Source organism: Ictidomys tridecemlineatus, unplaced genomic scaffold (assembly GCF_052094955.1).
Source record: "Ictidomys tridecemlineatus isolate mIctTri1 unplaced genomic scaffold, mIctTri1.hap1 Scaffold_55, whole genome shotgun sequence".
Classification (NCBI taxonomy): domain Eukaryota; kingdom Metazoa; phylum Chordata; class Mammalia; order Rodentia; family Sciuridae; genus Ictidomys; species Ictidomys tridecemlineatus.
In genome coordinates, this window is record NW_027523660.1 from 1,584,983 (window position 1) to 1,602,579 (window position 17,597).

Sequence of the window (17,597 nt, forward strand, 5' to 3'; positions counted from 1 at the left end):
GTGTTGAATGGCTACAAGGGGTATCCTTGCTTTGTTGCTTGTTTAGTTGAAATGTCTTAAATATTTTAGTAACAAATGTATTTTAGTCTTTGTCTTTATTTTCTCTGAGTAGACTCCATCTTACTCTGGTTTTTGTAGAAGTATTTTTTTATTGAGATTGACTTAATTTTATCAGACAGTTTTGAAATCTAAGAAGTGCAACCATTTAATTTTTTCATAAATTTGATTTCGAAATATTGAACCCTCCTTTTATTTCTGAAAAAAATTCATTTTGTTATATATGTTCTGCACTCTTTAGTAGGTTTTCTGATACTCAGAAAACATTTATCTGTAAGGAGTGAAGTTGTCTTAATTTTGAGGTTGTTTTTATAATATAGTTTCTGAATAATTATATTTGCTTGACTTCAAGGGATTGGTAAAGTCGAGTTTGTTTGGTGTATTGTGAATAAGAACTAGTAATGTACATTTTATTGACCTTTTTAAAAAAGAGTGATCTTTGCTTTTATTTGGCTACAGAGAAGTAGTGTCAGATAAGTAGTTTTCTTATTCAAATATACCCACAAACACAAACTTTTGGAAAATTTATTTGCTATGTTATCAAAATTTTTTGAAGTTTATATTTATATATTTTTTCCCACAGTCTGTGGTGGATGACTGGATTGAATCATATAAGCAAGACAGGGACATCACACTTCTGGATTTAATCAACTTTTTTATCCAGTGTTCAGGATGTCGAGGTACAGAATATTAAAATAAACGATGTACATTGAGCCTGTCAGCCCAGCAGTGTGACTTTTTACTTCACCTGCACTACTCAAATATAATTCATTCTAGAATTATGTACTAATTTTTTTTTTCTGATAGAGAAAATAATTGGTAAATTATTTAAGGATATTCATTTTTGTTCTAGTTCCATTTTGCTCCTATAAAATAATGCGTTTCTGAAATTTTGAAAATTTAGGGAGGAAATATGAATTTTATGCAATAGCTTTTTGAATTGAATTTTTAGATCATAACATTTTGTTGTTTTTACTCATTTTTGTACATAAGCTTCATGTTAGAAAGTGTGGTAGTTGCTAACATTCACAATTTTGTGCATTTGCAAATATTTTGATCCTCATATATAAATAGTTGAAACTCTTAACTTGTGTATTAAATTTACAGTTTGTTGGAAATCCATAAAACAATTTAATTAAAGTGATATTTTTATCATTTTAACAGGTATTTGCTAGATATTTTTCTCATGTAGAATAGTTATAGCTTAGATTAAAAGAGTCTAATATTTAAAGGTGTCTTTATTGTAAGGAATAATAAAGGAAATATATGACTAGTTCAGTGAAGTGTTATGATGATAAAAACCAGATATTATTTAATGACTGTTTAGATATGTCAAACCTTGTGCTTTTCTAAACTACATTAGTTGATTTAATCTGTGTTAACAGTCTTATCAGGTAGTTGTGATTCTTATTTTATAGATCAGAATCTGAGATTAAAGGTTTTAGGTAAGTTTATCTGGATTCATACAGTTAGGGCCAAAATCAGTTTCATTTATTGTCTATATCCGTAACCCAAAAGATCATGAGAATAATAGGGAGGAGCTTCTGATCCAGCTGGGCTGTACCTGTATATGTTAATGTGGGGAGATGGTAAAACAACGAAACAATACATCCTAGAGGAAGCAGACCCTGAAATGAATATAAGGACGTTTGAAGAGAACAGCAAAAAGTAGCAGTGTACAAAAAGACAAGAAGCCACAATTCACTCCAGGACAGAATTCAATTGCTGAACCTTAGAGTTTAGAGACTGGCAGGGAGTAGGTAGAGATTAGGCTATTTAAAACTAAGAAAGTTTGTTCATTTTACTCTGGTAAAATTGCTGGAGCAACCACTGATAATATGTTTTTCATATATTATCTCTTGCATTCCAAGAGTTCTGGGTTTTAACTTTAAAAGTAGTAAGTAGTCTTTAAAATTTTACTCCTGCAATGTATTCCCATGGCTCTAAAAATAATTTTTAAGTTATATAATAAAAAGTCTTTACACTTTTTGTCTTCTCATTTATCTCTGCATAGTAGATGGCTCCTGTCTAAATTATTATATGTCCTCCAATCTATTTTTCTTTCTAGCCTTCTAATTTCCACACTTATAGGTTGAAATGCATACAATTTCTTCTCCATACCTATAACACAAAACATATTAGTGTATAAGCTTTCATGCCCCCCCCTTTTTTAGGGAAAAATATATATTTATTTTTGTTATTTTATATTTATTTTTTGTTATTTTAAACAGTACTATATTTCTCAAAATTTTCAGCTTAATGATTTAAAAATGGTATCAGTGTGATTTTTAAAAATATGATGTGAAATTTATATGACAGCCATTTTTAAAAATTGATTTTTTTAAAAAATAAATGATAGTGGAATGTATTACAATTCTTATTACACATATACAGCACAATTTTTCATGTCTCTGGTTGTATAAAAAGTATGTTGACACTAATTTGTATCTTCATACATGTACTTTGGATAATGAGTCCATCACATTCCACCAACCTTGCTAACCCCCTGCCCTCTCCTTTTCCCTCCCACCCCTTTGCCCTGTCTAGAGTTTGTCTATTTTTCTCATGCTCCCCCTCCCTACCCCACTATGAATCAGAGAAAACATTAAGCATTTCTTCTTTTGGGATTGGCTATGTAATAGCCATTTTAAAGTATACAGTTTATATCGTGCAGCTGTCTTAGTGTGGGTGGCTGTAACATCATGAAAGATTGGTTATCTTATAAAAAGCAAAAATTTATTTTTGGAAGTTTAGGATAAGAGTGCCAGTATGGTCTGGTCCTTGTTTGGTTTCCCTTCCAGGCTGTAAATTACTGATTTCATGTTGTATCCATGATAAAAGGAGGGTGAAAGAACTATGAAGGGTACCTTATAATGTCACTAACTCTCATAACCTAATTATTTCCTTCATCCCTGTCTCCTAATACCAGTGCACTGGGACTTAAGATTTCAGCCTAAGAATTTTTGGAGGACACATAAAGATGTTTCGTACTCACCGTATATTTTTGACAATTAGATAAGTTGTAGCATGTATCAGTAGTTCATTTTTCTTTCATGATTGATTAATACTCCATGTTATATATGAATTTCACAAATTCTTTACCAATTCATCTGTCTTTAGATATTCAGGTTCTTTCTACTATCTTTACTATTGTGATTACTGAAAGAGAAAGCATTCATGAACAGGTCTTTGTGGTATAACTACACACTGGGCTTTTGTGGCACTTTAAACAAATAAAATGGGGAATATCTGTGCTAACATGCATTAATAAATTTTTAAGGGCAAAGTGCAAAAGAAAATCTGAAGTATACATCCTTTTTTTTCCTAAGAAGGGAGAAATTTAGGTATACACATGTATCTGCTTATATGACTGAAAAGAAATATAAAAAGAATAAACCAGAGATCAATGAGATTGGTTAATAATAGGGAGGGATTGTGGGGGAGGGGAAAGAAAGGGAGGGAGAGTGAGAATGAGAATTAGCTGGAAAAATATAGAGGGAATTGGGGTGGGGATGGATACTTAATTTGAAAATACCTTTTTTTTTTTTTTTTTTTTGGTACTAAAGACTGAACCCAGAAGTGATTTGCCACTAAGCCACATCCCAAGCCCTTTTATTATTTTATTTTGAGACAGGGTCTTGCTAAGTTGCGCAGGGTCTCAGCCTCCTGAACCACAGGAATTATAAGCATGCACCACCATGCCTGGTTGAAAATGCTTTTTGAATAGTCCTTAACTTTGAATGCTATCTCAAAATTTCACACACTCAACAAAAATAAAATGGAAATCAAGAAAGATGAAGGTGTAAGTTCTAAAATTGAATGCAAATGAAACAAATTAATCATATCATTCCATACAGTAATTAAACTGTACTAAAAAGAGAACTGAAAACTTTTATATAATAGGCACAGTATAATGAAGGTCAACAAAGGACAAATGAACTATATTTCTAATATGTTGAGGTAAGATTTGTATCATACATACAGACCTTTTTGTTACAAATTAAATTTCTAAAATGCAGGTTCAAGTTTTATTGTATCAGTTATTCCCCTAAAGCTGCATAAGATCAAATGACTAATCTATGTTTACATAACTTGTCTTGATGGAATAGGGACTATTTAACAAGGGGACTGTTTATCAATAAGGACTATTTAGGAAAGGGAAGAGTTTGGGAGAAAGGGTAGAAGGGAGGATTGGATATGATCAACACATGATATAAATACATGTATGGAAATATCACAGTGAAACCTGTTAGTTTGTACAATTAATATGTTAATAAATAAAATTGGCTTGAAATAGGAAGAGAGTAAGTGTATCGAGAGGCTTTTTTTTTAACCATTAGTTACAGAGTAGAAGGATACCACAACCAATGACAAGGCAAATGGAACATCTTACCATGACTGAATAACATGGACAGTATTGTTTTCTCATCTTGGATCTTGAACCCTAGGATACAGTATTGGCTTCCAACTTTAGCTATCTTAGATTGCATCAGCACCACTGATTGCCTCCCTAACTGCCCATTTATCTTTAGTCTTTTCACAAAAGTCTCTTCATTTGAACCATTTAGAAAGAATTCTATTTACTGTGGGAGCCCTCCATCAAAATGGGCCAACTAACTTAATAAAAGATATATTCAGTATTAATGAATAGGGAATGATGACAAAGGAAAAGTTTAAAACTGTTAACCTTGTGTTGTAGTCTTAAGTTGTATAACTTTATAAATGTTTATAGAAATAAATTTATGAGGAAGCTAAAAGGGATTTTCACATAACTATAGGGATTGATTAATAGAATTATGTTTGCCTAAATGAATGTGTTAGCCGTGTTCAAAAGTAATATATTTTATTAAATACATTATATTGATGAATATATGCATACATTCTGGTTTACACCAATACATAACATTTCAAAAGTGTTTATGTGGGGTAATGATAAATATTTTTCATTGACAAATGTCTTTTTATATAAAGTATATGCTTGAGAATTGATGATTAGAAATAACCTTTCTTATTTGGTTATCATAACTAATATTTCTGTTTTGTAGTACTTATATTGACTTCCAAATGCTCCTTAGGAGTGCAGGATTGCCAGAGAATTAAACCTAGGAGCAGTTAATCAGTTTCTTGAACTTTCCTAATTTGTGAGCCCATTAGTGTCACAGGAATTTTTTTGTGGCACCTCTAGGCCAAAAGAAATACAATGGTTCCTTTTATAAAATAGTTATATCCAAACTTGTTATTTATGTCCTCACAACTTAGTAGCTGCTGTTAAGAAAAGTGATATGTATATAATTGAGATAAAATAAAATTATGTTACTCTTAGATAACCATAATTAATAATGTATGTGTGTACCTATTGGACACCCAATCTTTGGATTCACCCTCAATTTTGGTTCCATATTGGTTTTCTGGCAGTACTTATGAAAACTAAGATTACTAAACATAAGATATTTTCAGAAGGAGCTTAATTAGGTTCTAGTTAATGAGAGTAGTAATGAGCTACATAACACACTTCTAATTCTGATGTTTTCCCCTTATTTTATGTCCCTACTGCAATACTATGATTTATTGTCTTCTCCCAAGTAAATAAATGGCACTGGTATCCTTATCTGTGTGTGTGTATATATGTGCCTGTGGCTTAGAAACTAACAAGTGTATATTTAATGGGTTCATTATGTATTAATCAGTATTCTCTTTTGAATTTAATGAATCCTTATCTCTAAACATGTAAAAGTACATTATCATTTTTCTTAAGTTTCTTTAAGTTGTGACATTTTATACATACAGAAGATATACAGAATATGTAAGTATAGGTTTTATAATTTAATATATTATGAATTCCAGTGTTACCAGTACTCCAGTCAAAGAAAAGAATATTGCCAGGACTTCACAAGAACCTTCCCTTCTGTGTTGTATGACCCTCCCCATCACAACTGTTTCCATTTCCCACAGAGATAAGTGTTACCTTGATTTTATGAGAACTATTTCTTGGCTTTTCTTTATAGCTTTATAATTAGTGGTTATGTCCTTAAATAAAATAGTTTTGCCTGCTCTCCTTGTTTGGATAGTTAACTATACCTACTCTTTGTTTACTTTTATGTTTCCTGTACTGTAGCTATTTATGTACAATGATATGATAAAGACAATTCTTTGTTGTTTTGGTTTCTCCTGTGTATCATAGAACATTTAGCAATATCTTTTACCTGTAACTCTTAGTTACCAATAAGACATTTCTCTCTTTCTTCTCTCCCTGAGTTATGACAATCAAAAATCTCTGTAGAGGTTGCTAAATGCCCCTGGATAGGCAAATTGCCCTATTTTGAGAGCTTCTATAAAATATCAGTTTTATAAGCATACCAGTTTATTTATACTTCTACCCTTGAAAGAAATTAAATTGTTTCTAGCTTGTAGGTAATATAAACAATTTTACTATAAACTATCTTTTATACATGTTAGTTAGTATCCCTGTACAAAATGGTGTGATTTATATACCATGGAGTCAAAGTGCTTGCTGGGCTTGAAAATATAATGGCCATACTTTGTTGAAATGGTTGTAGTTAATTTTAATGCTCTAACTAGTCAATGTCACTGAAATCAGATGGCTTCATATCTTTGCTCAAACATAGTATTGACAATATTTTTAGATTTGTCTTGTGAGGTAGTTTCCAATGTCTCATGTTACGTTTTTCATTTTTATTTCCTCTCCTGCTTTTGAGATTGTGTACTGTTTCATATATCAGTTGATTATTTTACTCTTGCAATGTTGGTCGTTTTTTTTTATTGATTTATAAGATTTTTCTGATAATACTAGTCTCTTGTTGAAAAAAAATATATCTACACACATATACTCACATGCATATGCTTGTTGGGGTTTAAGTGTGCAGAGTTTAGCTCCCTCAGCCTGACACTTTGCAAGAAGGTGTGGCTGTGATTTAGGTCAACTGAAGGCATGCCACAGCTAGGAGGAGGAAAAGTTCTCTTCCCCTTATCACAAGACACAAGCTTCTGCATGGTTTGGCCTAGAGGAAGAAGCTTCCTGCATACTGGACCTGGTAACAGTACATTCGGGGATTAGATAATGTCTACAAAGAACTTTGGGAGGGTACTTATCAAATGAACAGGAACAATCTGAATTTAGCTCTGTGTACCCGCTGAGACATGATATTTGGGCAAATGTAGATGAAATGTTACTGAAGAATTGCTTGCTTTGTTAGAAGAAGAATATAAAAGAAACTTGCAAATAAACCTCAGCATGCAGTTGCAATTTCTGCCTTGGCTCTGTATCCCCTGTGTCCCGGTTATTTCGTGACACTTACCCAGGGACCCGAACGCACTAGACGTTCACATATGCTGTCCTTTCCCACCTTGCAGTAGCTTCTTTTTTTTCTCCTCATTCTCATAATTTGATATATTATTATTTGAGGGAAGTGGTTTCTATCTGTTTTTTTCTCTGTTATATCTCTAGCACCTATAAATATTTGTTGAAAGAATGAATGAGCCTAAGTTCTTAATTTTAAAATGTAATGAAATTTGTTAGTCTTCTCTTTTATGTGCATTTTGTTTTTTATGTGGGAAATTCTTGTTGTTGTTTTTTTCCCCCTTTTCCCTTCATCTTTTTGTATTACTAGAGATTGAGTCCAAGGGCATTCTACCACTTTTATGTCCCTAGTTCTTTTTTCAGTGTTTTTTATATGATAATGTCACGAAGTTGTCGAGGCTAGTATTGAACTTATGATGTTCCTGCCTCAGCTTCTCAGGTTGCTAAGTGTATAGGTATAGGACCCCACATTTAACTTATTTAAGAAATTCTTTACGTGATAGTCAAGAAAATATTCTCCTGGTTTTTAAATAAAAACTTCTAGTTTATATAAAGTTTATTTATATTCAGTTTAACCTTGGAAATTTAGATTTTTACTCCATCTGGAGTTGTAGATTTTTTAAGTGTGAAAAGTCCTCTAGTTTTTTACTATTTGTACAATGGCACCATTAGCATATGCAAAGTATTTGCTTACAGGAAAGTCTTCTGGATTCTGTATTCTAATAATTAATTTGTTACTTTAAAAAAATCCCTTGACTAGAAAATTCTTGGTGTGCATGTGAGATTGTGTGTTTTGTAATTAGTTCTACCAATAAACTTAGTAAAACTAATTAGAAAACTTGTTAGAATTTGTGTATCAGAGTTTCTCAACTTGGATAGACACTATTGACATTTGGGGCTGGATTATTCTTTTTTGTAGAGCATTTCTCCATCATAGGCTCTACCCACTGAATGACAGTGGAAAGTCTCCTGTACCATCATTGTTCATGTCAAAGTAGTTCACAGGTGGAAGTGCAAAGATTAATGATACTTTTATACATCCGTGGTTGATATATTTACATTTTTATGAAATCAGATCTTATAATTCACAGTCATTTTATTTCTCCATTTAGGTTTTTTTTTCACTATGTTAGAGATTTTTTTTGGGGGGGTTGAACATCTGTCATTAAATTTATTTTTGGATTTTGACCATTTAAAAGCATTCATTATTAATAGAACCTTTTTTGTCAAAAGACTTTATTTTTAGAGCAGTTTTAGACTTATATAAAAAATAAGCAGAAAATATAGATAGTTCTCATTTATCCTCCTTCTACCTCCATTTCTTGTATTAAGATCTATCAATTACTGTGGTAATTGATGAAATCATATCAATACATTATAATCAGCTGAAGTCCATGGTTTACATTAGAGTTTACTCTGTGATGTAATATTCTGAGTTTTCACAAATTCATGATAATCTATATACTGTTACAGTATCATATAGGATAGTCTCACTGATCATAAAATCCCCTATCGTTTTACAGCTCTCTTCTCATTCCCCCATCAAATTTTTAAATTTATCACGAAGTTTGATTTGTTAATATATTTTGGGGGATTTAGTATGTGTATCCTTTTTGTTTGTTCATTTGTTTATGGTACTAGGGATGGAAATCAGGGCCTCATGCTTGTTTGGCAAGTACACTACCAGTGAGCTACATTCCAGGCTCTTTTTAAAAACTTTTTAAAATTCTGGATCTAGATAGGGTCTCCTGAGTTGTCCAGGCTGGCCTCAAACTTCTGATTCTTTTGCCTTGCCTTCCCAAGTACCTGAGATTGTGGTTATATACCACAAATCCAGGATATATCTATATTTTATCAATGAGAATACCTGTACTTTTCCCTTTTTATTCTTTCCATTTTTAGTATCAAGGCTTTCTTATCTTAGCAAAATGAATTGTAAAAATATCATTTTTTTCTGTCTTTAGGAAGTGTATATGGGATTCAACTTATTTCTTTTCAGAATGTTTTGTAGAATTCATGGCACTTGGGCCTGAAATTTCTGTTGTTGTGAGATTTTAAACTACTGTTTTATTTTTTTTAACTGATTTGGCACCGTTCAAGTGTTTTATTTATTTGAAAAGGCACATTTTTTTTCTGGGAAATTCTCCACTTTACCTCTATGTTTTATGGCATTGTTGATAATATTCCCTTATATTTTAGATATATTTATAGCTCCTTATCATGTCCCCTGTTCACCTGTTTAATTTAAAATATTTTCTAATTTCCAGTTACATTTTGTATTCGACTATTTAAAAGCATTTTTTAAAATTTCCAAACATAAAAGTTTTCTGGTTAACCTCTGTTGCACATTGATTTTCCTCCTCCCTCCCTTCTTTCTTCTTTCCTTCCTTTTTTTTAATTTGACCCTAGAGAAAATGGTCTATGTAGTTTTTTTTCTTTATGGGTATTGAACCCAGGGGCACTTTACCACTAAGCCACATCTCCTGCCCTTTTAATTTTTTTTTATTTTGAGCCAATTCTCACTATGTTGCCAATGCTGTCATTAAAATTGGGGTTCTCCTGTCTTAGCCTCCCGAGTTGAGTTGCTGGAATTACAGAGTTATTTTAAGAGATATCATCAACTTTTGCAAAAGTTTATGTGCCCATGAAAGCTCTGTGTATTATGCATTTTTAAGTTGTATGTTGTTCATTGTTAAGTTTATTACTTTTCTTTAAATATTTTTAATCCCAATTTATTGTTTACTGCTTCTGACAGGCACTGCACATGTATTAAAACTTGACATCATGATTTTACATTTATGCATTTCTCCTTGATTATATTTGAATTTTAATGAGGCCTAATAGTTTTCTTGTCTTTCTGGCCCAACCTTTTTTTTAATTGCTTTTATTTTTTTAAATACATGACAGTGGAATGCATCACAATTCGTATTATACATATATACCACAATTTTTCATATCTCTGTTTGTATATAAAGTATGTTCACACCAACTCATGTCTTCATACGTGTACTTTGGATAATGATGTCCATCACATTCCACCTGCCTCCTCCCTTTCTGGCCCAACCTTTCTGTTCTTGTTCTTTTGTTATTCATGTACCCTTCCCTTCTAGATGCTTCTTATGTACATAAAACTGAATTGTGTTCTTTAAATTCTGATTGAAAAGTCTTAACATGAGATCTATCATCTTACCAGATTTTTAAATATATAATCTAGTATTGTTAATTATAGTGATATGTTTTATAGTAGATACATATGATAGATGTATCTGAGATCACTTCTGTCCAAAGAACAGCATTTAGAAATTCTTTTGAGGTTCTACTAGTGACTGGCTCTATAGAACTTCTTCTGAAATTTTATTTGTTATGTGTTTCTTAAAATGTACATGTGTATATATGTACACTTATAATATTGGCAGTAGTTTTCATTCAGCATATTGAGGACATTGTGCCTTGTATTGTTTAAAAGAATTCAAAATAAACATTTTTTCAATTTTTCAATATTTACTTTTCCTAAACTTGAGGGTTTTCTCTTTGTTTCTACTCTTTTGACTTTCTCTATGCTGATTTCTAACTCTTGAATATATTTCTTTGGATCGATGTGTTTCAGCAGTTCCAAAATGTCTTGATTATTTTCAATTTAAATATTACCTTTTCACATTTTAAGTTCTCTTCAGGAATTTTGTTTAAACTTTGCATGTAATCTTCTATGTACCTTTGCATATTTTCAAATTTCTGTGCTACTTTCTTAATATCCATACCCTGCATCCTCCAGTTTACTTATTTTCTTTTCACCTTTGCCAATCTCTTAAGCTTTCTTATTTCAATTGATATATTGTCTGTTTCTATAAATTATAGCTGTTTGGTTCCTTGGAATTCCATGGAATTTCTCTTTGCAGATATTCAATTTTTTTTAATTAAAGAGGAGATATTTTGTTGTCCTTTCTTTTTTTTTAAGAGAGAGAGAGAGAGAGAGAGAGAGAGAGAGAGAGAGAGAGAGAGAGAGAGAGGGAGGGAGAGAATTTTTAATATTTAGTTTTTAGTTTTCGGTGGACACAACATTTTTGTTTGTATGTGGTGCTTAGGATCGAACCCGGGCCGAATGCATGCCAGACTAGCGTGCTACCGCTTGAGCCACATCCCCGTCCTTTCTTTTTTAAAAAATATTTATTTAATTGTTGATGGACCTTTTTTAAAATTCATTTATTTACATGTGGTGCTAAGAATTGAACCCAGTGCCTCACACATGCTAGGCAAGTGCTCTACACAGTCTCAGCCCCCAGATACTCAATCTTGTATTTTCCTTTTAAACATTCTTTTACAGTTTGTATCTGATAGTTATAATATTTTAAGCCTTCGAGAGCCTGTTCCTACAATCTTGCTTTTGCCTGTTGTTTTGTGTGTTAACAGTTTATTTTCTTGGTATATTTTCATTACTTTTTATTTCAACATTTGTTTTGTTTTGTTTTTCCCTCTCATTTATTTGAAACCTAAGATATAAGTATATTTCCATAAGAAGGGTATTGCTCCACAATACTACCAACTAGGAGCATTTGCAATTAAATGGAGTTTGGGATTTTCTGAATCATAATATATGAATTTAGGATATTTGTTGAACCATCAGTTTTTTACTATAAATTCTCAGATAAACTGTTTTTCTCCTTTTATGTGTTATCAAAAAACACTGTTCTCCAAAATGAGATGTTACATTTACTAGTTATTTAGCCTGTACCTGAGAACGTAATCCTTTAATGTCTCACTGTATGAGTTATTTCACTTTGATTATTTCCATCAGAACTCGTATAAAGAATGCAGACAGAACAAGAGTCATCAGAGAAAAAGTGATTTTCATATTTCTTTCATATTTTGAATTTGTGCTGTAATTATTTTTATCCTAATAGTTTCCTAATGCTTCATAAATTTCCACGTGCCTTTCAAAATGTGTCTTTTTGGGGGGAGCGTATATTATATGTCTTTCTCTTAACTTTTTTGGCATAAGATTTATATGAATAATATTGTTATCATAATCAGAACTTATATTTATCCATTTAAAGTAGTTTCTTCCTTTGGGTGATTGGGAGAGTATCTGTGTAAACAGTAAGTCATAGCATTGAACTTTTTAAAAATTTTTGGTTTTTAGGGAAATGAATGATTTTGAAACTTCTGCAGTTTGTGGTATCATTTGCATGTTTATCTTTTTTGTAATTTCATTCATGGATTTAGATTTTCTTGGGACTACTTGAAAGCATCAGTTGCAATTAATGTAGATATCTATATAAACTTTGAGGAAATGCAACATAACTCCCTACCCCTTAAGTATGGCTGTCCATAGTATCTTTTTAAGGAATACAATAAGGAAGAAAGGGAGAAGCGTCACTATATAGTAAAGAAAATTGACAAACATCACCTCACCTGCATGATTAAGATTAATTAAGATTAATAATCAGAACTGTTTAGTTATGGTGATCTTTGATTTGATATGATAAACACCACAGTTTTTCCTTTTGGTCATCCACTCTACCAAACTGCAACAGCAAAAAAACAAATAGAACATAAACCCTATCTAACAATGAGTAAAACATCAAAGAAAACAAATTAGAGGATATTGAGTAAAATCCATAACCTCTTATTTTTAAAACTTTTGTGTCATCAAAAAACAAGTCTGAAGTAAAATCATAAATGAAAGAAGAGACATTAAAACGGATACCCCAGAAACAGAAACAATCATAAGAGACTACTATAAATAATTATACACCCAATTCTCGAAAGAATTGGATATCATAGAATAATGAATAAATTTCTCAAACTGTGCCATCTAACAAAACTGAGTTATGAAGAAAGAAAATCTGAACAGACCTAAATTAATTCAGTAATAAAGAAAGAAAAGTCCAGCACCAAATGGCTGCACTGATGAAGTCCACCAAGTATTTAAAGAATAATTAATACCAATTCTTTTTCTCAATCTCCTCCAAAGATTTGAAAAAGCTGAAACACTTCCAAACTGATTTTTATGAGGGCAATATTAACCTGATATCAAAGCCAGACAAAGATATCAGGGGGAAAAAAAACTACAGGCCAGTATCTCTGATGACTGTGCAAAGTAATTCTCAACAAAAGACTAACAGACCAACTTTAGCAGCATATTAATGCAGTCATACCATCACAATCATGTAGAATTCATCCATGAGATACAAAGATGATTTAGCATATAAAAATTATGTGGCACACACTCCAGTAATCGAAAAAGATTGAAATTATATCATCTGAGTATTTGAAGGGAAAATGATAAAATTCAACAGCATTCACATTAAAGAAAACAAAACAAATCAGGAATAGAAATAAATTACTTCAAAGTAATTAGCCATATAGGAAAAGCTCACAGCTCACATTATACTCAATAATGAAAAACTAAGTGTGTGTTCTTTAAAATCAAGAATAAATTGGGAATGCCCACCTTTCCATACTTCTATTCTACATAGTACTGGAAAACCTTTCCAGAGCAGTTAGGCAAGAAAAAAGAAATAAAAGGCATCTATGTCAGAAAAGAGGAAGTAAAATTGTTCCTAATTGAAAATGACATATGAGTTTACGTATAGAAAACTATAATGGGGTGGGAATATAGCTCAGCCTTGGTTCAATCCCCAGCACCACCAAAAAATATCATAAATATATAAAAAAATTAAAATGACTGTGCAGAAAACTGTTAGAGAGTTGATAAATGAGATTGCCAAAGTAGCCAGATACAAAATCAACATGTAGAAATTAGTTGTCTTTCTATATGCTAACAGAAAGTTAGGAAAGCAGTTCCATTTGCAGTAGCATGAAAAAGAATAAAGTATATAGCAGTAAACCCAGAAAGTAAAAGACTTATTCACTGAAATTGTAAAACATTGATGAGAGAAATTCAAGACAACACAAACAAAATGTAAAGGTATCCTGTATTTATGTATTGGAGAAAACATAAATATATTCTGTATTTATGGATTAGAAGACTTAATATTGTTGAAATCTCTATGCTTCCCAAAGTGATCTACAGATTTGATGCAAATCTTATCAAAATCCCAATGTAATTTTTTTTTTATTTTACAGAAATGGAAAAAACAAGTAATGGAATCATAAAAGATGTTGATTATTCAAGTTAATCTTGAGGAAGAAGAACAAATCTGTAGGCACCCTCCTTCCCAATTTCGTAATATTATTACAAGAGCTAAAGGTTTAACTTAATTTTAGAGTACATCCTGCCATGAAACTTTGGATTCAGTTTTCACACCTCCTATCCAAACAACAATAAAATACAAAATCACACTAAGTAAGTCAGAATGGTATTGGCATAAAGGACAGAATAGCTCAAAAATAAATCCACCCATATATGGTGATGTAATCTTCAACAAGTGTCAAGGGTGCACAGTGGGGAAACGAAATGTTGTTGCGAAAATTATCTATAAGCAAACAAATGAAATTGGAACCTTAATCTTACATCATATATAAAAATTCACTAAAAAAAGATTAAATGCTTACATATAGGACACAAGACTAAAACTATAAGAAAACAGGGAAATCTTCATGACATCATTCTTAGCAGTGAAATATAAACTCAAAAGCTTATATAGAAAAGGCAACAATCAACAGAGTGAAAAGGGAGCCTATCCAATGGAAGCTAATATTTGGAAACCATATATCATATTCTGGGCTGATATTCCAAAGTATGTAAGGGACTCCTTTATCGTAGTAACAGAAAAACCAATAACCTAATTACAAAATGGGTAATGGACTCAAATAATAATTTCTTTAAAGACCACAGAAATGCTTTTCATGGGAATATGAAAAGATGCTTTTCATCACTAGTGATTAGGGAATGTAAATCAAAACCACAATAAAATATCATCCTCACATCTGTTGCTGAATCTTATTAGTAAACAAATAAAACTAAAGACAGCCAACCACACACTTGTGATCCCAACTACTTGGAAAACTGAGACTGGAATATTGCAAACTTGAGATCAGTTTTGGCAACTTAGTGAGATCCTGTCTCAAAAAATAAAATAGTCTGGGGTATAATTTAGTGATAGCGGGCTTCTGGGTTCCATCCCCAGTTCCACAAAAAATAAATAAATAAATAAATAAATAAAAGACATGTATTGGCAAGGATATGGAGATATTAGAACTCTACATATTGATGGGAGTAAAAATGGAAAATAGAATAGAAATTACTTTAAAAGTTAAAAATGAAATCAGTACCTTGATATCTATATCCCCAGGTTCATTGCAATATTATTCACTATAACTAGGGTATATATAGTAGCAAGTGTCTGTTGAAGGATGAATAGGTAAATGTAAACAATGGAATAATACTAAGCCTTAAAAAAGAAGGAAATTCTGCAATATGTAACAGCATGAATGGCAGTGGATGATATTATGCCAAGTGAAATAATATAGAAGGACAAATATTGCACAATTCCAGTTATATGAGTTATGTAACTCATAGAATCAGAGAGCAGAATGATGATTATCAAGGACAGAGATAAAGAGAAAATGGGTAGTTGGTTGCTTAACAATGCATGTAAACGTTCAAGAATACAAAATGAGTAAACTTTAAGGATCTGGTGTACAACTTTATGCCTATGGTTAACCCTATTGTTTTGCACACTTAAAAATTTGTTTGATTTTTTAATAAAAATAAATGTTTTCAAGTCTGAGAAAATATCACAGTGTATAGGAGCTTATACAGTATAGGTAGACTTGAAAAGTATCACTTTTTGTGATATTTTGGATGGGATCCTAGAACAGAAAAATTGAAATTAGGTAAAAACCAAGGAAATACAAATAAAGTATAAATTTTAGTTGTTATTAGCTTTATCAATATTGGCTCATTATTTGTGACAAATATACCATAATGATGTTAGATAATAGCAGAAAGGGCACCTGGATGTGATTGATGTATATGAGAACTCTGTACTCTGTCTCTTTTCTTTCAACTTAAAACTATTATAAAATAGGAAGTATCTATTTAAAAAAATATATTATGAAAATTTGGTGGTTGAAAGAAAATTCACTGAGACTAAAATATTAACAAATGCATCCAGTTAATGTTTTTCTCATTAATCACATACATAAATGTTGGACAAAGTACAATAAGGTATTCTAGGTAAAAGATGAGTTAAGAAAATTTTAGCGCCACATGAAAAAAATTGTGTGAGAAGCTTTTAAGAAGTATACTTGACGTAATTTGGGACCTCTGTTCATAGAACTTTTTAATTTTTTTTAATGTATAGATGAACACAATACATTTATGTATATATGTATGTGTGTTTGTTTGTTTATGTGTTGCTGAGGTTCGAACCCAGTGCCTCACTTCTGCTAGGCAAGCACTCTCCCACTGAGCTACAACTCCAGCCCGGTTGACAAGAGCTTTGAAGCACAGGTTGAAGGAATAGTACTCGGTTATCTGTTTGCAATTGGGGATGAGGGGGGCACTATCAAAATATCTTAATCTCAAATATTTACATCTTAAATTGTGTAACAAGTCAAATATACAGTATTATTTAATAAACAGGATACTTCATAAATAGACATTTGTTTTTATTCTCTGTAGATTATATTTATTCTCTGTAGCATTATTTTTATTCTCTGTAGATTATATTTATTCTCTGTAGCATTATAGGCAAGTTTTTTGTCTGTGTCTTTTTTATTCCAGCTTAGAAATGAAACTTGGCTCTCAATTTATCTCATATCATTTTACTCATGATTTCATTTATTAGAAGGAAAAGTTCAGCCTTTGTTTTCCTGACTTTATGTTTCCATACCGTGTTATGAATGATATTAGCCTTCTCTAGAAGCTGTGGCCATTTTATTTCTGCTGTCAGTTTTGTACAACTAAAATTCTTGAGTTAATACTTTCCTTTTATGCCTAATTATTATCTTTCTGAATTGTCAAATTCTTTTAAGAATTTTAAGAAAGCTCCCCAAATTTGGAGCTTTCTCTAAAATAGGTACTTAGGAATCAATGTGCCCTGCTGTCTTTAATAAGAATAGTATTAGTAATAGAGCTGAGGTAGCAGACATTTAAAAAATATTTTCTTTTCCTCACTATCATTTCTTCTGATTTTTGTCCTATATGAATAGCATTAGTTTTGAAGATGAGGATATTTAATAATACAGGTTGAAGGTTTGGTGAATCTTCGAGTATCTTTGAAAGGAATAGATCTAGGACAATGTTTAATTTCGG

At 31.5% G+C, this 17,597-nt stretch overlaps 1 pseudogene across 1 annotated transcript in view; it reads left to right on the forward strand.

Moving 5' to 3' along the window:
* Window positions 1–636: 636 nt before the first annotated feature.
* Window positions 637–17,597, forward strand: part of LOC144374022 (solute carrier family 35 member G2-like) — a 100,719-nt pseudogene continuing 83,758 nt past the window's right edge. Inside the window, exon 1 of the transcript XR_013433564.1 lies at window positions 637–737. The product of XR_013433564.1 is annotated as a solute carrier family 35 member G2-like (transcript). The remainder of the gene's footprint in view (window positions 738–17,597) is intronic.